This window comes from Talpa europaea (assembly GCF_964194135.1).
Source record: "Talpa europaea genome assembly, chromosome: 11".
In the NCBI taxonomy this organism is placed as follows: domain Eukaryota; kingdom Metazoa; phylum Chordata; class Mammalia; order Eulipotyphla; family Talpidae; genus Talpa; species Talpa europaea.
This window is the reverse complement of record NC_140078.1, coordinates 104,023,299-104,043,772: the sequence shown is the minus strand read 5'-3', so window position 1 is coordinate 104,043,772 and position 20,474 is coordinate 104,023,299. Positions and strand designations below refer to the sequence as shown.

The following is a 20,474-nucleotide window of genomic DNA, read 5'->3' as shown; positions in this document are numbered from 1 at the left end:
TTCCTGAGACCCTCCCGAGACCCGCGCTGCATCCTGGGGGCTGGGGCCTGCCTTCCGGCCGCCGTGGGTCTTCACCTCACCAACAAAGGCGCGCAGTCGCCCAGTGTCACTCAGTGAGGCCTGCAGCATGAACGCATTTTGCTCTTTCCCTTCACAAGCGCCTTTCCCTCGCCGCCAGCATCCAGGTACGCGTCTGGTCCCACGAAGCCGCAGGGCCGGCAGCAGCAGACGTGCCAGTCGCTCGCCCATCATTTCTGACAATGGAGGTCTGACTGTCGCTCTCCCGTGTGGGACATCCTCTCGCCGCAGAGTCCCTGTGAGTCAAAACAATCCACCCGGTTATTGTCGCAGCGTGTCCACTTCCCGGGGTCAGACTCCACGGCAAGAAGGAGCGGAAAGATGAGGCTTCGCAGGCCCAGCTGCGGTGAGTTTCCAGCAGAAAGGGAAAATGACAGGAAGAGATTGAGTGGAGAGAAAGTGGAGATAAGATGCTGACTTGAAAAAACAGCCAAGATTGATAGACCAGTGCAAATGCATCTCGCGCCCACATGCGCACACGCACACGGTCCCGTCAGCGGCTTTGACAAGGAGTCCTGTGGATGACGTGACCTTGCTGCTGCTGATGCTGGAGGATGGGGAGACACTTGCCTGCTTATTAATCTGGAATGAAGATCGGGCCCTCTGAACCGACGTGCACACACTTGGGACGTGTGACGTGTGGTGAGCTCGCACCTGTGGGCACGCTTCCGGGGTCACGGCAGTCACAGCTGTGGGCATGCTTCTGGGGTCATGGTGGTCACCAATGTCAGTGACAGCGTTGTGGAGGCCGCAGCATGCAGACCTGCTCCTCGCAACACCCAGACCGGAGGGCTCTGGGAAGCGGGAGCTCAGGGTGGCAGAGAGCCATGGCAGTGGCAGCCCCAGCTGCTGACCAGGGCGCGTCCCTGTCACCTGCTGGGTGACGGGTGCTCCCTGGAGTGCTTTCTGGGCGACATTCTAGAGGGGCTGTGCTGTCTGTTGGAACCCAGACCCCTGGCCTCTACCTTAGACACGTCCTGAGGATGCCGGGTAGGGAACCCCAGCCTGCTCTGAGCACATCCTGCTGCTCCCCGCACCCGCAGCCTGCCCAGGGCTGCCCTCGGGCTGGCGGGCTCTCCAGGAGGCTGCAGGAGCTCTGGCTCCAGAGTCTCTTTCGCCACTTTTCGTGCAGTTCACACTATGAAATATTAATTCCTTGGCTGCCTGGGCACCTGGAGGAGATCCCATTGAAAATTTAAATACTGGGGAAGCCATTAACATCCATTAGCAGTCTGTGATGTGGGCCTTTGGGAGGTCCATCATTTGGGAGGTTTCTGGGGAAAGGAAGATGATGCGTCCCTCTGAGGACAAAGCAGAGTGGAGGCCGAGTGTCACCCACCACCTGAGAAGCCGGAGGCCCAGGCCGGGGAGGCTGGGGGTGAGTGGGTGCGGTGCCAGCTTGCAGGAGGCAAAACTTTGCAGCAAGTTGCTTTGATGGATTTAAGCTAAGTCTGTGCTGGGAGGAGCCCCCAAGACCAATTCCTGTTTCCCCAGTGCGACCTAGAGAGAGGAACGTGTGCGGCCTCTCAGCCCAAACCATGGCCCGAACAGGTCGGCAGAGCCACACCGAGCTCTTCCCAGCGGTGGCGCCAGCTCGCTTTGGGGACTATGGTTTCTCCTCAGTTAAGATTACTAGTTAACTATTTTTTAAAAACTTTTCTTTTACAGACTTTCCAACATTTCTTTCTGTCCAACGGCCATGAGTGGAAGGACCGAGCACGCGCTCGCGGGTGCATGGCTCTCTCGCTGCCTGTAGGGTGGCTGCACACATCAGAGTGATGAGAGAGGGGGCAGAGGAGACTCAGGGTGCAGCTGGCAGGGCCGGGGCCTCGCTCAGGGTCAGCGTGAGGACCGTGGTGACTGGACTCGCAGGCACAGAGCGTCCAGCCTAGGGAGGGAGGGGGTGGCGCTGTGGATGCTGCAGTCGGCTCTGCTCACCCCAGAGCCGCGGCGCCCGGCTTTACCTTCTGTCCCTGCTGGCCTGGGCATTGCCACCCACTGGTCTCTCACCTAAGAACGCGGCACCTTGACTGTCCTGCCCGGGCCTGTGCTCTGTGAACTAGGGGCTGGCGCCAAGGAGCTTAGTTCCCAGAGCTGCTCAGTGGTTGTGCTGATCCCTCCTACCCCACCTCCTCCGATGCCTCCTTTTCAAGTTTCCTGTCCTTCCCTCCATCACTGTGAAGTCCAGGCGGCTGATGCTCTCCCTCCTGACTTGAGGGAGAACCCTGGCTGCTCCTGCGCGTTGTTTGGATGACTGAAGTGCGACATTGATCTGTCTTTTCCTTGCTAGATTAGAGCCTTGTTCCCCTTTGTTGGCGCCTTTGTTATTTAAATCATACTAAAAAGGAATTAAAGAGCCTTAGCATGGAGGGCCCAGGCCTGAGCTTAATCAGTGGGGCGCTCCCATCTGCTGCTGCCCCTCCCCGGCTCTGGGAGCCGAAGTATATCCCCTCTGTGGGTCCAGCAGTTGAAACCCCGAACCTCAGTCTCAACTGCTTTTTGTTTGGACAAAATGTCCCAGCCAGCTCCTGGTTACCCAAGCTGTGTTTTAATCTCAAACGTCATGGCATTAAAATAACTGCAAATAGGGGGAGAATCCAAGACAGCTCGAGCCTGTGCGGAAACTGCATTCGGGCCCTGGGGAAGGCAGGGACATTTGCTGTCCCGCGGGGCATGATTCCTGTTATTCACAAGGCCCTGGCCTGACAGGGCACTTACTCAAGCAGCAGAGGACGCTGCAGGGAGCCCGCCGGCTGCAGGCTGCGCGTCCAGAAGATGAGCTGGCTCTCCAGCAGCGCTTAGCGCTTAGCTCTCCTCTGTGGAGATCTGAGCGGTGTGCCCACCGCACCCCCCCCCCCAGCTCTTAAATGTTGTGGGGGGAAACCAGCAGCACACCTTGGTGCCACAAAAATATCCTGGCATCAAACGGAGATGCCCAAAGGGGCAGATACAGGCGAGTGGAAGATGCAGAGCCAGGTGGAGACTGGGTTAGGGGCTCCTCCTGGCTGAGAGAGTGACCGCACGGGGGCCCGGCTGGGAGACGACAGGCCCTGAGGAGGGAACCTTCTTTCCCTGAGCCTGCCACTGTCTCCCCTGCAGAGTGTCGGTCATTTCAACATGGGCTCTGCCCCAGGTGCCCCTGCAGGCTGCCCTGGAGGACAGATGGGGGCCTTCCCGGAGCCCAACAGGCGCCTCTTGTACCCCCAAGGCTGCTCCTGCTCAGCCTCTGAGCTTCTGTCCCAGCCCAGATACCCGTGTTTGCAGGTTCTCCAGACAGTCGTGATGAGAGTAGCTGAGACTGACTTTACGCCTCTTCCGCTGGACACCCTTGTTGACACCTGCGAGGGAGTGTAAGTCCAGGCTCTGGGACTCGGTTGTATCAAGTCATTAAAAGTAGGAAACCATGTAAGAGTAGTTTGAGCCCAGACGACACTCCCCACAGCCCATTGGGGTTCTTAGGAGCTGGACCGACAGACACGTCAGCATCAGACAAGCCAGCAGGAGGAAAGACCGGGGTTTTACCAGCCTCTGCGTGGAGAGTTCACAGGGTAACTTCGCAGGTGGATGGAGGCGCAGGGGAGGGCATTTATCTCGTCTCAGGCCAGGCCGGGCAGTACAGGAGAGGCAGGACAAGGAGAGGGCAAGCTCATCGTGCTGCTCCGAGAGGACAAAGACGACCCTCAGGGAGGACACGCTCGCTAACGACCCCGCGGCACTGGAGAGCCAGGCCACACTCTCCCGGGCCGTCAAGGGGGCGCAGCCTGGCTCCTTTGGTTGGGAGAGAGGACAGAGAGCTTCTTGGCCTCAGGCCTCCTCTGGGACAGTCCATCCTCTAGTCGTGGGGCTCCCCCCACCCGCCCCAAGACCTGAGGCCCCACACCGAGGGGACACTCCTGCAGAGGCCCGCCCTGGAAACCTGCACTTATAGAGCCCGTCACACCAGCCAGGCATCCTGACGAGCTCGTGGTTCTCCCCTCTTTGCTTCACCGTCTCCATTCCCTGAACAGGTAGAGCAGAGGGTCCCCAGAAGTCCCCAGTTTGTATCCCGTAGCTTGTGACTCTTTTGCTGCTGTGACCATTTCAGTCCAGCTGCATCCTCTGACGGTGGTGAGGACTGGAGTGGCTCCGCTTTGGGGCTTCATCTCCCGGAAACTCGCTCCCCGGGACGAGGCTGTGGGCCGAGGCAGGCGCGTCACCTGCTCTTCTGAGAAGCCATTGAGCACATGGCGGTGAGCGCGACCTCTGACAGGGCAGCCGTGTGCTCCTCGCCAGCCAAGCCGTCTGGGCGGCACGTAACTCTGCAGGCTCGACGTCCCACGCCACACGTCGAATAATAACACGGCAACACAGTTTAGCAAATACTCAGTGATAATCAACATTCCGTCTGTGAGAAGGGCTGTTACTCTCACCATCCTTAACAAGGCACCTTATTTGCAGGGAAGGGTATTCTCCATCGTTAGCCATAACCCCCGCCGCTCACAAGAGCAGCTGGCAGCCAGCCGAGCCCCCTGGGGCCAAGGAGGCCTGTTAATATGCGGCCCCTGGCTCTGCAAACTCAAAATTTAAGTAGTTGGGGGAAAAAGAAAGAAAGAATATGAAATTTTTCATAACTCTTGACAATTTAAGAACTTAAAACCTGAGTGTCAGCCCATGGAGTTCTGGCGGAAGACAGCCAGGCTGTGTCTCCTGCGCACCCCCCTCCCTGCTTCCTACCTCTAGCTGGGGTTGTAATAAAAAACTTGTCACGCAAAAATTAAAAACATGGGTGACCCGGTCCTTGTCGAGAGGGACAGCCGCGCAGGGGAGCCGGGCCGCCGGTGCTGGTGCGGGCCCTGCGTCGGGGCCCTGTTGTCAGCACAGTGCCACGCCCCAGGCGCCGCGCCCTGCTAGCTCAGCGCCAGCGCTTGGGGAGAACTGAGGCTTCCCTGGAGACATTCCCCGGGAGCGTCTACGAGTCACGCCTCACCTTCCCCCGACTGTGTGTGAGGTGCCCGTCGTGTGCCCAGAGTGCTGAAGACGCCAGCCAGCTGCCCTTGTGGGGTGACAGGGCAGAGCATGCCCGGGACCTTCCAGCAGAGGAAACTGTAGAAAACAAGGAAATGAGAGGCCGGCACGGAAACGCACGCGCGGCGCCACCCTCCAGAAATGACCTGCTCGGTCGTCCCAAACAACACGTGAGAACCCCAACCCCAGGCGCGGGTGAGGACGTGGGGTCAGCAGGGTGGGGAGAGACAAGTCCAGGGAGGAGCGCGGGGCCTCCAAGGGACGGGGGGCTGGGCCTGGGAGGGGGCGCCAGGCCTTTTGATCTGCAGTCCCGCGATGTGCTCTCTGCCCCTCCTGGCGGGTGCCGCAGGCTCTCGCGTGGACCTTCCTGCGCGCGGCGCGGGGGGGGGCTGCTGGGAAAGCACGGCTGTGCCGGGCGGGGAGGGCACGGGAGGTGGCTTTCTGCTCCAGGCGCCCCCGGCACATGGGCCTCGGCAGCGGGGAGTCCGGGGGTTTCCTGGGGGGTGCCTGCGCAGCTGGGAAGGTCAGAGGCACGGTGGTGACCGCTCTGCACGGCTTCGTCCGCGCGGGGCCTGGAGGGGCGATGCGCTGATTAGCAACTCCCTGGGCCACGCTGGTCCTAAGTGCATCCTGACTAACAAATTGTCTCGCTAACACAAGGAGGTCAGATGTGCTTTCGTGCTGCTGCAAAAACGTGCGGGTTGGACTCATCAGTGTTGGCCCCTGTCTGAGCAGCGCTCCAGGCCGCACCGGGCGGGCTGAGGGCTCTGGCAGGCTCAGCAGCAGACATGGACCCGGGGTGCTCAGCCCACGTCTGCACCCCCTCGTTGCTGTCTCCCCAGAACAGATCCAGGTGGTTTTCATTCAGTCTGTGGCATGAACTTACTCCCAGATCCTGAAATTCGGTTGAGGTGCCCACGAGGCCCAGAGAAGTGCTGGTCACCCAGTAGGCGCCGGCAGCTCTGTGTCCTCTCAGATGCCCCTGTGCATCTCTGCACAGGGTGGGGCGCAGGGGCCAGAGGACCAGAAACAGCCTATAGGAGAGTGTGCTTGCTCCCTTCTGAACAGCGGGCACCCCACTTTCTCTGCCGGAGCCGGTGAGGGCGCCATCTGCAAGGGGGGCTGGAGGGCAGACCTGGCTCCATCACTTGTTTTTTGCACCATTTGGGGATTTGCATTTTCTCCTCCCTTTTGAAGCCTGACTGAGCATTTAAGGCGAGTGTCTCCTGGAGGCTGTGGCCGTCGGTGTCACTGACTAAAACCCAGTGACCACGTTGCCCTCAGGCCCTCGCCCTTACTGCCCCTTAGTGACTCCGTTTTCCAGGAGTCCTGTGTACAGGCACATTCTGCTCCCCTTGTGCCGACACTTCCAAACAAAGGGCGTCTCTGGTAGGGAGCCTCTGAGTTTAACTGGCTAAAGACCGTGGACGGACACTCCCCATGGCCTCTGGCACACCTGCTCCTCGGGCTGGTCACCATGGTCATCGCCAGGGACTGACGCCGCTGGCAATGTCTTTTTCTGCTTTTTTTTTTTTAATTAAAAACCTTTCCATCATCTTCTTACGAGAATTCTCCTACATTAAACTGCCAATAGTGTCATGGTGATCTCTGCATCCGCCACCGGCTGGAGTCTGCCCATAACCTCCCGCTCTGTCTCTCTGTCCCTCCAGCCACCACCCCCCCCACCAAGCCGCGTCGTCTCATCCCGTCTTCGGATGCGTCTCCGGTCACTGCGAGGAGCACTCCCGCGCCCGTCCTCAGCGCTCAGCTCGCGTGTCGTTGATTGATGCCGAGTGATTGTTGATGGGTTTTCCCTTCGAGCAAAAATCTACCTGCAACAAAACGCACGGGTCTTAAATGACCCCTTCTTTTTTTTTTTTTTAATAAATTTTATTTTTATGTTCCCCATACAATTGCAACCCCCTGATTTTGACCCCAATCCCTCCTCTCCCCTCCCCCACCCCCCATAGAGTGTCTCTGGTTCATAGTTGGTTGTTGATTTTGATTTTCACTTTCTTACAGTTATTCATTTCCCTGGTCTCTTGTTTAAGTTTTCTAGATTCCTGCCGGGAGGGAGACCATCCGGTATTAAATGACCACTTCTTAAGGTGCAGGGGATGTGTGCGCCTGTGTCGGCCACGCCCGTCAAGCTATGCAACTTTGCCCAGAGCACTCTGTGCAAGTCTGAGTGGATTTTGAAAGCAACTATCAAAAGATTGTTTTCTATAAAACTCTTTAGAGCCAGGAAAAAGCGTCAGTTGCACACACAGATTAATCCAGGGTAGATTTGCCGACAGCGTGCATGTCAATGTCCTTGTCTCCGTCTCTCTCTTGAATATTTCAGTGGCATGAAGTGGAGCCAGCTTCACTGTGAGGGGATCGTCATCTTTGTTCTCAGGGCACTCCAGCGGGTCATTCTCTCTGTTCTCGTGGCCATCAAATGGGCCTGTCTAGACATCCCACACCTTTATAGTTTCCTGAGTCTTGTCTGGGAGTCTCTAAATGCTCACTGAGCCTTCAGCCTAAGTCGTTGGAGATAGGCTGTTCGTAGTATGTCTCTGGTCCATCCTCTGGGTTCCGACATGAGGAGCCAGAAGCCCCACACAGGCGCTGGCCTCCCCGGACGCCTGGGCAGAGTCGTAGCCAAACCCGGAAGGCAAGTCTTCCAGGGACTGCCTTGTCCTTTTCCAGCACTTGGATAAAGCTTCTTCGAAAAGTGTTCTTTGGGGCCTCTGTGGTGGTGCAAGGGGTTAAGATGCAACCTATGAAGCTAGCAACAGCCTCTGCAGCACGAGTTCGATCCCTGGCCAGGGAGCTACCCACATGGCGCAGCAGACCTCTCCTGACTCCCTGCTGCTCCCCTCAGCAGTGTATTTCATCAGTCTGCCTGTTCTGCTCCCCACTCTGTCTCTGGTGAATCCTCTCACCTTCCCGCACCTCTGGCCTGTACCCCAGCTATTGTATAAATAAAAGTTAAAAAATAATCACAGGTTCTGGATGGTGCAGGCACCTGGGAGCTGCAAATCAGCTGAGGTCTTAGGAGAGGAGTTAGCAGAGTTCTGACAGAATGAACAAATGGTAGCCAGAGAGAAGAAGGTAATCGAAAGTGCTCCTCCCCGGAGCAGATAGGATGCATGTGCCCAGGGCGAAAGGTGCTTACTAGGAATAGCTGGCAGATGCCAGATGGGGGCAGGCAGGTCTGAATTCTGCAGGGTGGGGCTGTGGGCCAGCGCCTAGGGCAGAGGTGAGGTTGCAGCCTTGAGTGTGAAAGCCGTCCAGAGGGAGACGCCCTTCCTTCCTGGGGCAGCCATGTCTTCCCTGTGAAAGCCTCCAGAGAATGGGAGGCCCAGCCAGCTTACAGAGGCCATCTGCTTCACACAGCGTCTACTCATGTGAATAGTCACGTCTGATCTGGGGGGTTGATCTAGGGGGTGCTGGACCCAACAACTGGGCTCCGTAGCCATGCAGTTAATACAGAAGGGAGCATTGCACTCGTGAGTGAGGAGGTCGTGGCTCCCCCTGCAGTAGCCGGCATGGATGCCTCTAGGCAGTGGGTACCATGTGAGCAGGGACAGACGGGAGCAGAGCGGCATCACGGGGTGAATTAGAAGGCCCCTATATTGTAACACGGGGATACCTGGCATGGCTTTAAGAGAAGTGAGTAGGCACACGCGGGGCGACCAGTGCCCGGGAGAACCTGAATGTCCCGGTTTCTCTCTCCTCGTCCATCCCGTGTCTGTATCGGGAGCTTCAGCTGTGCTGAGTATAAGAGTTTGCAAAGTGATTTGTGTCGAGGTGTTCTGTTTTACAGACTAAATGTTTTCCCCGTGGCCAGGCAGCATTTCAAGTGGCTCGAAGCAGAGGAGGTGGCAGAAGGAGGACGGAGCCCTCCGCGCAGCTGCAGATAGGAAGCTGCTGTCCGTCGGGGTGTGACTGCTGTGTGCAGCCCTGTCTACATGCGTGTCCAGATCAGCACAGCCAGGATGTGTTTCAAATAACATTCAAAGAGTTGACATTCATCACTCGTGGTTTCATATGCCATTTGAGCAGTCCGTTAAAATATCGAAAGCAAAAATAGATGTGGAAAGGCGGGCACTTGGGCAGCGGTTTGGGAGACTGGGCTTGTCGGCAGACCTGTCCACGGTGCTGAATTCCTAGCTGGCGGCTCGTTTGATGCTTGAGAGAATCTGATGATACTCTTTTAAAATCTTGCCTAATCTGGGCCTCCCCTGGTGGCGCAGCGGTTGAGTGTTGGGTTGCAAGGCTGCCGGCAGCCTCTGCAGCGCCAGTTCAATCCCTGGCCACTGGCGAGGGTCCCACAAAAAAAAAAAAAAACAAAAAAAAAAAAAAAAAAAACAAAAAAAAACACTTGCCAAATCTAATCACTGAGCCATAAAATATACCCTCTGCGTTTTCACTTCACCTTACCAAGGTCCGCAGTTTCGGGGAGTGCTCTGAAGCAGAGACTCACATCCCTGGTAATTTGCGGGAAGATTTTTTTGGCTGTTTTTGCAGTGGCTTCACACCTGGCTCTCTCCCCGGGCACTTGGCGGTTCTCACGCAGCTCTCCCTGAACGATGCACCTGGATTGTCAGACACCACTTCAGACTAGATTTGTGCCCCAGAAAGTCATGTGCAACTTCATAAAGGAATCTACCTGACATTTTCAAGTGTACCTCACTTGAACTTGAAAAAGTCAGGTGTAAGTTGGGAATGGATTTACACCTAAGCCTTTTTGGTTGATTTCGGTATTTATTTGGAACTGACATTTGAAGAATAACTCAGTTGCCCTTGGGATCGGTGCCCGGCTCACTCGGGATTGGGAGAAGGGAGCTGGTGTAAGGCAGCTAGCTGGATTCCTGGCTCTCCTCTTCCTCTGCACTGCCCGGGCCAGTCTGGACGGGAAGTCAGCAGTGTGAAATTCAGAACTTTCACCGATGGGACTTCTTGGGCCAGAGATGGATACTCATCACCTTTGTTATCTGATGATGTTAAGATCATGAGGCTTGGCCTCGTGGACCTGAGTCTTCAGCAGTCACATGGGAACTGTTAGGTGCTTAGATGCGGTTGGTAACACAGTTGAATCTTGGCTCAAATATGGAGCCTCCACATGGGCTTCTGCCACTGGGTGAGCTGACGAAGCAAGTGATGTCTCCTCTCCTAGAGCTCACCGAGCAGATGGAAAGGCGAGCTGGCTGAGGTCTGCCCACCCCACATTCCTGCCACCAAGCCACAGCGACCTCACACAGTGGGGGCGAGACTTGGCGTCTGAAGCCAGTGGCAACTCTTGAACGGGACATTTGATGCCCACGTACAAAGCCCTATGAGATTATTAGTTGCAAAGAGAAAACTAGAGATGAAATAACGCTGTAAGATCATTTCCAACATTCTCATCCTAGAAATACTAAAGCTGAGATCCAGAAGGGTCAGCCCCTTACCGAGGTTATGTAGTGGCAGAGGTGGGGCAGAATTCTGGTCCTGGGGAGCCCAGGATCATCCTGTGACAGTGGCCAGTGAGCGCAGAAATTGGACTGCAAGCAAGTGTGAAATCCAGAGTTTTCATCATTTTCAGGAATGTAAAAGAATTGATTCTTAGAGGTGTTTGACCTCATCCTGGATTTTTGCTACTTCCCTTTGTACACTTTTGGAAGGAGGTTCTCGTGATAGATTGCTGCCCTATAGAAATATTTGTTTGTAAGTTGTTTTGAAATTACCTTGTCATCTGATTTGCCGAGATAGAGTTAAAATAAATTCCCTTGGCAAAAAAACCAGGGAGAAGGGATTTTATCATCTGTATGGATCAACTCCAAGAATTCACTTCAGTTTAGTTATTAGTTTTCCCTACAGTATGAGATATTCAATTAAACCTTCCCTCAAATTGGCCATAAATTTCGATGAAAATGAAAGTAGTTCCATTTAGCAAACAATTTCTGTCAAGGAATCTAATAATGGGATGCAATAAGAATGATTTTCACCTGTGCACCTGAATGAAAATCTTTGCTCTGATTCTTCGTTCTGTTCTGCTTGTTTCTTTGATTCTGTCCGTGTTTTCTACCTGCGTTTGGTGTAATGGCTGGAGGGTGGGATCCGGTGGAATCGTTTACAATTAGAATTACAGCAGTGTTTTCACTGCTGGTTTGGTTGGTCTTTGGTAGGAGCTTTGTTCTTACAGTCGATGTTCCCTACCTCGTTCCGTGTTCCCAGAACAGCCGGGTAGCGAGTCTCACCCAGTTGCCACAGCCCCACGAAATGGTTGTTCTCGTCATAGTCCTACGGATGAGGACACCAAGGTGGGGAGGTTTAATAAGTTGCCTGAGGCCACCCAACACGCACACGCATGTACACATGTCACTCAACCCAGGGGCCTCGAGGACAGTAGTCTCTTGTCCATGCCGGCACCGTCTCCCTAGTGTAGTGTCAGTTCAGGGCCGCGGTCCCGGGAGCGATGGGAGGTCAGAGGTGGTGGGGCACAATGCAGAGGTGACGTAGCTGGTTTGATGCGTCTCTGACTGTGAGGGCTCGTGGAAGGGAGAGAAGCCCTGGCGTTCTGTAATTTGATTACAGTTTTCACACCCATTAACTCGTTTGATTTCTGTGAGGATTGTGTTAGTTAATGGGTATCATTGCTGCTCCTTTCTTCCCCACTGAATGAAATCTCAAAGAAGACATAGCTTGCCCACATTGGCACAACAGTAACAGCTAGTTCTTAATGCTGACTGGCATCCTATGCAGGCAAGGAATCTTTAGTAAATTCTAGTTTCTAGAAGTGGTACAAACCGCATTATGTTAGTGCAGCATCACAGAGCTCCACGTTATAAATAATCACGAAGCTATTATTAAACGTAAACATTGGATCCAAAGGAAGCATAATTACAGTCACTTGCAAACCAGTGAAGATGGCAGCAGCAGCTGTAAATTCACAGAAAGTGCAAGAGGCATCCCGGGAGCAAAACACCATAGGTGTGCATCACAACCTGAAAGTTAAAAATGGAACAACTCGGTATTCCACGCAAATATTGTAAAACACTGGTCACATAAATGTAAAGAAAGCAGGAAAGACTCTTGGATTTGTAATTACTGGGGAGAGGGAGCGAGATGCGAAGGGTGAGCTGGCGATTCTCTCCCAGCGGGAGCCGATCGATCGCACGGCTCCTCACACACACGCCGTGAGACCCCCGACGGTAAAAGATGCTTTAAAGATAAACTAAGAGATTGAAAATAGGAGAACGCTTGGGAGTAAAACCATTTTAAAAATACAACAAAACTGATCTGTACCAGCTTAAAAGAGAGGGGACACAGGTGTCGGATGGAAGGGGGCCCTTCAGTTGAGTCCTAGAGGCTGAGCGACGCAGGCTCGGGGTTGCACACTGGGGTGTAACAAGAGCGCCTGCATTTCAGCCAGGTGGCCGGACTCCGAGGGGCGTCAAGTGTCACATCCCGTACCCTTGGTGGAGGTGTCTAGGGGCCCAGTGGAGGGGCAGGGGTCCAGGTGCCTGGTGAAGACCACTGAGAAGTAGGTTTTACACCGGAGGACGCCGGGCGACGTGGAGCGTGGCACCAGAGGGGGGATGCATGTGTGGGGGCCACCTCTGCTGCCGGGCCCTCCGGTTTGCACCCCCTGGTGCTGGGGCCTGGGCGTGGTGCTCTCCCCCGACTCCATGATCATTTCTGAGAAAGGTCCTGCAAGGTGCTCTCTGCCCACACGTGGCCGGGCCATGTGGATGCCCGTATTGCGGTCCCTGCGCCCTGGAGTGGTGTCCCAGCTGCTGGGCAGGCCTGTGCCATCTCGGGACCCCCCCCCGCCCCTCTCCACGTGGGTGGGACTGGGGTGTGGACCCCAGTGAACCACTCGGTTGGTTCTACCTACCGTGGCAACACGTGTGGAGACCCTGAGAAGGTCGGCGGGCGCGTCCCTGGAGTGGTAAGTGGGCAGCGTCCCTGCCTGTCGGGGCCTGTTCACATGACAGTAGAAGAAAGGAAGGGGCTTTATTTCCCAGAGCCACGGCGCCACCTCAGATCCCTTCTCTCATGCGTGACTGCGGCCGTGTCCCGAAGGCCTCCCTGCACTGCGCCTCAGTCTCCCCCGCTGTGACACCCTCTGGGTATGACCTGGCGGCTCCTGCACTGGCAGAGTCAAACAGGGACACGGGGGGTGACCGGCGCGCCGCGGGGGAGAGCGGGGAAGAGCGGGGGAGAGCGGGGGAGAGCGGGGGAAGCCTCCAGGGCCGCACTGAGCTATGAAGTTAGAGGAAACTCGACCTAGCGTTGCTGTCTTTTGCTTTCATGGAAGTTATGGAAGATAAAGCTCAGCGTGTCTTCAGGGCTGGTCCAGTCCAGCCTCTTCACTCCACAGGCGCCCACGGCCGCGCGCCCGGCGGTCAGGAGCGGCGTCCCAGGCCCGTGTCCCGCTCAGAGTCCCGGAGCCGCCGCCACGCCAGGGCCGCTCGGGGGCAGAGGCGGGAGGACAGTGACTATTGCTGTCCCTCTGTGTGCGGCTGCAGCTGGCGTTGTTGGGCGCGCTGCGGTGAGCTGAGACGTGCCGGCGTCCTCGCGGCACTGACGCTGCCACGGGCCCCTGGCTGGAGCTCAGCCACGGGCTGGGGTGACTCAGCGTCACACTGGGCCTCTCACGCAGCCGCCTGGAGAGGTGTGGGAAGGAGAAGGTGGCTGTTTCCTAGGGCGCCGGCCCTTCTCCCCTGCTCCTCCGGTTCATGGACACATGAGAATCCAGCGACCTGGCTGCTGGTCGGCGCACCAGGCGCGTGGAGATGTCCCGTAGCAGCTTATGCCATGGGGTCGCGGTGGGTTCATCTGAGATGACCTTTGGCTTACAAAGGCAAGCAGGTGATCACGGGGGTGAAATGGGTAATTCTGGTCTGCATTACCCACCTGCCAGCCAGCAGGGACGGGGAAGAGGAGTTTCTGGCTCTGCGATGGCGTTTTGAGAAGAGAAAGCGGTGTCCGGTGAAAGGCCGTCATCGTGTGCACCTGCCCGGGAAAGGGCGCGCGTGGTGACTGAGGGTCGTGCGAGTCTCAGCCGGGCGCACGCGGCATCGCCTGGGTGGCCCCCGGCAGCTCACGATGGAGGGGTCAGCGCCGTGGGCAGGGCGCCGGGCTGCTCAGCGTGGACCTGCGAGCCCTGCTGCCCGGGAGAGCGGGGGGTCAGCCCCAGGGCGCCTCCTCTCCGCGTGCGCATGCTTGAAGGGCAGCACCGCCCCGTCTCTGGGGACACCAGGGACACGGGGGTCCCTTTGCCGAGCAGTAGCCAGAGCCCCGTGGGCACCGCGCCTGTGGGGTTTCAGCGCGTCCCGGTCCTGCATTTCACAAACGGGGCCTCGGGGTTCCCGGGCACTGACACGGGTGATTTCGTTCAGGCCCTTCAGTGCTAGTGCGCAGACCCGGGGAGCGCCCCCCGCCTGCTGTGCTGCCCGCCCCGTCCGGGCTGCCCAGAGCCTCTCAGGCGCTGCTCCTGGCCGGGCGCGGAGGGCGTGGAGAAGAGAATCAGGCGGGGACGGTCGTCCCTGGCGTCCGCTGTTCTCAATGACAGCCGCGCCCAAGGGTGCTGCTTCCGTAACGCGCGGGCGTCCCTCCTCCCGAGAACTCCGTGAAAGGCAGGAACATGCGTGTCACTGTGATTTGGAAATGTCTTCAGTGTCGTTCCGGGGCGCGTGGCTGGTGCGGGCTCTCAGGCCTCGCGGCAGGATGTCTGCCCTGCTCCCTCGGCAGCTGGTTCCGCTAGCCTGTCTGTAAAGGGGGCGTGGGCAGGTGGCGTTTCGCGCTCAGGCTGGTCTCGGGGCCCAGTGGGACACTTCATGCCGAGCGCCTGGCGAGCGGGGCGGCCGTGAGTGCACCCCGGCGCGAGCGCGGAAACAGCACACGCGTGTCCCTCCCCTCCGCAGGCAGGGGCGCCCAAAGCGAAAGGGGCTGACCGGGCCCCGGGGCACCCCTCTAGCTGCAGGCCCCGAGCTGACGGGGACTCGTGCCCGGCCCCAGGCCCCCCTCACTCAGGCCTTCACTGCCCGCCTTGGGCTGGGCTCCGGCCCGCAGCACCCCGCCACGCCACGCCTGAACCCCCAGGTATGGACTCGTCGTCGTTTGACTCGATGGTTCACCTCCGCATCCCTACGGGGGCGTTCACATGCAATAAAATGGACCGTTTTAATGACGCCTCAGTAGCCAGTGCACGGGCCTCTGGGTCCTGTGGGCCTGGGGGAGCCCAGCCGGGGGACCTGCTTCGGCAGCGCTCGCCCAGCTCCGGACCCGCGCTGCCGCGGACGCCCGCCGGCCTCGACGGCTCGCGTGGGACCGGTGTGTGCGGACAAGGGCGTGTGTGGAATGCCCGCCCTGCCTGGAAATCGGGTTTGGTTTGGCCAAGCAGACGTGGCCTGCCATCGCCCCCGGGGCCGGAGCCTGGCGGCCTCAGCGTTTCACAGGTGGTGAGTCCCCTGGGGCCGCTGTCTGCACCCCGCCCCGCCTCTGCTTCCGTCTCCACGTGTCTCCTCCGTTGCTGATTTTGCTCCGTGTCCCCCAGTCACGACGTGCCGAGCCCGTCCATGAGGCCGAGCCCGCGAGCCCCGCAGGCCCACCCAGGGCCACCAGCACGTGGACATCCCCCCTCCAGCAGCCGCTACCCCCAAGGCAGCGGCACCCCCTCAGCCCCTGGCAGCAGCGCAGAAGCCCAGCGCCCCATGCCCCAGCCAGCGCGTGTCCTCTCTCTCCTCCACCCGGCCACCTCCCGGGTGTGCAGCGCTGGCTCAGGCTTGTATTGCCTGGGGCCCGGGGCCGCCTCACCCTGTTGCTGGAGCTTCTGCCACTTGTGTGTCTCCATGAGGCGGCATCTGCTCAAGTCCTTTACGTAGTTTTAAAACCAGATTGTCTTACCGTTGCCGGCTCTGGGCGCTGGCATGCTCTGGGCACGAGCCCCTGTCAGACGCGCCATTTGCACACGCTCTCTTCCATCCTGCGGCCCTGGCGTTGCTAAGCGCGTCATAAAGGTGGGTGAGACACGCTCTACTGAGCAGTTCCCACGTCGTGACTGGCCTTTTCTCAGTTCACAGAAATAGCCTCCCTGTGACACCCCATATGCGTGTTTCCCTGGCTCTGCTGACCCGCCTCGCCCGCTGTGCCGACGGGAACAGGCCGCGTTTGCCACGCTGGCCCCTGCGTCACACATTTCGGTCACTGTCTTCGGGAAAGTTCTAAATGCCTGTTCCATGCTGTAAATTTCCTCTACGCTGCAGCGTATCGACTGTCAGCTGCCTGAATTCCCTTTGAGAAAATTCCAGTAGTTGCTCGAATCCAACCTCAGGGTGGAGGTTGGGTCAAGATTCCAAACGTTTGGTAAGGAAAGGCTCCTGTTAGCTGAGGGAGCTACCACGGAGGCAGCGTGACCCGTCTGGGCGTGGGCTATACCCAGTGGTTTCTGTGGAGCTCCTGGAGATCTTGAGGAGTTCAGGACAGTTGTGCTCCTGGAAATACATTCTCTCATCACTTTGCTACTGAAAGAGAACAAATTCTCCCTAATTATTTTCTCCTTTTGCCTTTAAAAATACCACTTCAGTTTTACAACATTTCATAAAGCTCCAGAGACTCAGCTCCAGTTAATTGCTCACTGTGACACTCCTGATAAGAGCCCAGTAATTTTACTTTGTGTTTTTAAACTAAATATAGACACACAATGAGAGACCCACCGCGTTTGGGGATCTCTCCCACCTGAAATCCAGGTGACTCCGCCCGCAGCACCGCCCGCCTGACGGCCACCACCTACAGGCGGGCTGCACTCCGGTCATTCGTATCAGGGAAGGCAGAAGGGGGAAGGTTTGAGGGGGCCAGTGACACCCGCAGGCTCCCCAGAAGGAGCAGATGGTCTCCAAGAAAGTGTGAGAGCGGGACTGAGCTCAGCGGAGCTGCTCCCCCTCCATGAGGCTCGTGCTCGCTGCGCGGAGAAGGGGCGCCTGCACGCTGAGGACACTCCCCGACTGGTAGGGTGTCCTCGGGCTGCTAAGGGGGCAGGGCCGGGAGCTGGGGCCAGAGTGGGCGCACAGGGAGCACCGGGCGGCTGCGGCAGAGGCCCAGTCGCAGGCCGACAGCAGCCGGGCCAGGGATTAGGAGCGTTTCTCATTTAGGAAAGAAGCGTGGCCCCTCAGGCAAGCCCACGCACACGGTGATCACGCGGTGGCGGGGCCGAGGCTGTCACCCCCAGAAGGAATCTGCCCTGGACAAGCGCCCCGGGCAGAGGTGGGGGGGGAGGCTCCCTGCACGCCCAGCGGTGATGGCAGCAGAGCCTGACCCTTCTGCCTCCCACGTCACCCCCTCTCTGGGCCCCCGGGCAGCTTTCAGGATTGCTGGTGGACGCCCGGTGGATTCCCGAGCCCTGCCTGCTGGCCGGCCCCTGGCCCGAGCCGCCTCCGGCTGGCCTTTCCCTGGAGCCGGCGTCTGTGCTCCCAGCTCAGGCTGCCCCCCCCCTTCCGCCTTCCAGTTTCCCGGCTCCGCCCCAGAAGAGCCACCTCCGGCCGCCCCGTCCAGCCCAGTCCCTCAGTCCAGCGTGTGTCCAGCTGAGCAGCACCTGCCTGGGGGAGAAGTCAGGGGTCTTGCAGGAACGGACCAAACTAAATCGCAGGGAGTGGGGCAGTGTGTGTCCGCAAGTGGCAGATGAAATAAATGAAGCCATTCGTGGCGAAGTGCCGACCACTGTTTGTCCTGCAGGTTATTTTTAGGTGAAAATCACTTCTCTGTGCCTCGCAGCTGTAGTCCGGGTTAGTCTGTGACCGGGGAAACGCGCAGGATCAAAGCCGCTCCTCGAACCGAATGCCCTGACGCTGGCATCCTCTCAGCGCCCCGGGCCGAGGGGCCTGTGCTTGTCTCTGGGAGGCTGGCAGGACGGCGGCAGCGGGCAAACGCGGGGTCCCTCTCCCCCAAATACAGGTTTTAAAAGGAGAGCGTCTCACGGGTGAGTGTTTCCCAGGGACCCTCAGCGAGTGGTGGACACGGTGGGGGAGTGTCAAAAGCAGCGTGACCCTGAGCCTGGACAGAGGCTTTTCTTAGCTGCGTTTCCTCTTTAGAAGCGTGAGTTCACTGGGGAGGCGGCCCGGCCAGGCGCTGGGGCTCGGACCTTCAGGGCGGGGGTGGATGCGATCGGGGCTAGTGCCTCTGGGTCTCCTCCGGACCCCCCGCTCCTGGGAGGGCTTCAGTCCAACATGACGCCCCCACAGGCGTCCACTTTGTGCACGGAGGTGGCTTGCTGGCGGCTGCTCCCTCTTCACTCTCAACGGGCAGTCTGGACGCGGCTCATCACCCGTCACCCGGCAGGATGTCCAGAGAGTATCCCGCAGGGCGTCCAACAAGGCTGTCGGCGCTGCCCTGGGAAACACAGTTCTCCGATTTTGCATATTTTAGTTTGCCAAGAAGCCTTGCAGACCACTGGGTGCAAGGACAGAGCCTGGGGCCAGGTTCCTGGGGCAGTCAGTGTGGACGGGGTTCAGGACCCAGCAGGGTGACCCGTAGCCTGGCCAGAGACACACATGAGCCCTAGTCCTCGGGGGTCAGGGATCCCTCTCCAGGGGGCCTCTTGGCCTGCTGGTTTCAGAGAACAGCTCCCCTGACACGGAAGGGCGGCCGGGCCACCGGGCCTTCTTTGTTTTCAAGGCTGCGCAGATGGCAAGTGAGCACCTTGGGGGGCCCCCAAGAGCCAGGGCCATCCCTTTGCCTTCCACACAAAGACCGGGGTCCCCACTCTGTTTATGTTCCCCCAGGCGCATTAGGGTTTCAGGAAACAAGCAAGGTTTCTCTCAAAAGCATCAGTGACTGTCTCCAGGGCGCCGGCCGTACCTGCTGGACACCTGGCCAGCCTCTGCCCTCGGCCCGGGTGCCACAAGCTCCTTCACGGGGAGCTGTGGGGACCGTTGGTGGGGCTCAGCGCCGCCCCTCCAGCTCATGTTCACTCCCAGGCAGCGAGCTCGGCCTGCCCAGGGAAAATAAAAATTTCAGATGAAAGGCGTTATTTATAGCAAATGCAAAGCATCATTATTATCAATTCTTGTTACAAAATACACAGAAAAGACATCCTTTTTGTCATTTAAATACGGCACGGTTACACCGAGAAATGGTACAGATGTTAATCCAAGCCTCTCAGCTGCATTCTGGGTAATCATTATTATGTTTTATTCTTATTTGGAATTACTAGTAATAGAGCGTGTATTTCTGTATGAAATTCAAATCAGGGAACACCAGTGAATTGAAATGATTGATATTACACACACACGCACACACGCACACGCACACACAATTTTGGATGTGGAACTACGGTAGAACTTTCTCACTCAGAGAAAACTCTACCAAGCTTGCTGCTCTGTTAGAGAATTTGATGCGTGACATTTGTCGCGTCACTAGAGGTGTCAAAAACCCACGTGACTCCCCACAGCCAAGTTGCCCGAACCCTTGACCAGAATAAAAGCATGTTTTGAAAATACGTCCACGACTGTCGTGCATCTGGAGTGCAGCACCTGCATTTGGACCTATTTGGCTTGGACCACACGTGTCCGGTAGCTCTTGTTTCTCTCTCGCGTTCCTTGCTTTTCTTTTGTGCCCTTTGAGAAATCCTTCGTCTCTCTAATTCCCATTCCCGGGCGTGGCCTTCGACACGAGTGAGGAGGGGGTAAGAGAGTCCGTGCGGCCCCGTGTCCGTGCACACTTGTGCAGGGCGGTGGGATGCTCGGCTGCTCTCCCATCTCAGCTGCCCGAGCACCCCCGACCCCGCCCCGTCCTGGCACTGTGGGGTGACAAGCTGGCCCCAGGGGCCACGGGGCTCGTCCCAGGTGCTGGGGTCCGCGGCTGGCCTGGGCAGGGACGCCAGCTCCTGGTCGTCCTGCCTCGCGCAGGGGCCAGCCGCCTGCCTCTGGAGTGAAACACAGCAGCTCGCTCACCCCGTCTGCCCCCTCTTCCCTCCCTCACGCCACCGTGTGGCTATTTTAAGGTATTTAGGTTAAAATCCCTTGACCCAGGCATGGCCTCGTCCCCCGAATCAGCTTCATTCTTGCCCCGCTGAGTGGCCTGAGCGAAGGCAGCCTCTTCCTACCACCGTCCATAAGGGCCTTTCTCCAAAGGCTCTCTGGGCGCGCGTCCACGTCACACCTTCCAAACGGAGCCCGTCTCGGAGACCGTGGACAGCCACGGGCCCTCCGTCCGGGAATTTATTTACATGTAAGTCAGCTGATGGACAGCACTAAAAAGAGAAGAAAATGACTCTAAATTGCACACGTATCCGTCGCCTCCCGTGTGTCAGCTGACGCACATGGTCTGCTGGACACGCAGAGAGGGATGTCTTTTGCTGCCCACGCCCGGGGTGAGGACGTCCATTGCTGCCCACACCCGGGGTGAGGGCGGGAAAGAAAGGG

General features: G+C 57.9%; 1 protein-coding gene across 4 annotated transcripts in view; it reads left to right on the top strand.

The window, feature by feature from the left end:
* The window catches only part of CNTN4 (contactin 4), a gene marked incomplete at both ends in the record, with an annotated part of 224,911 nt that overhangs the window by 44,109 nt on the left and 160,328 nt on the right, over nucleotides 1-20,474 (top strand). The window lies entirely within an intron of this gene.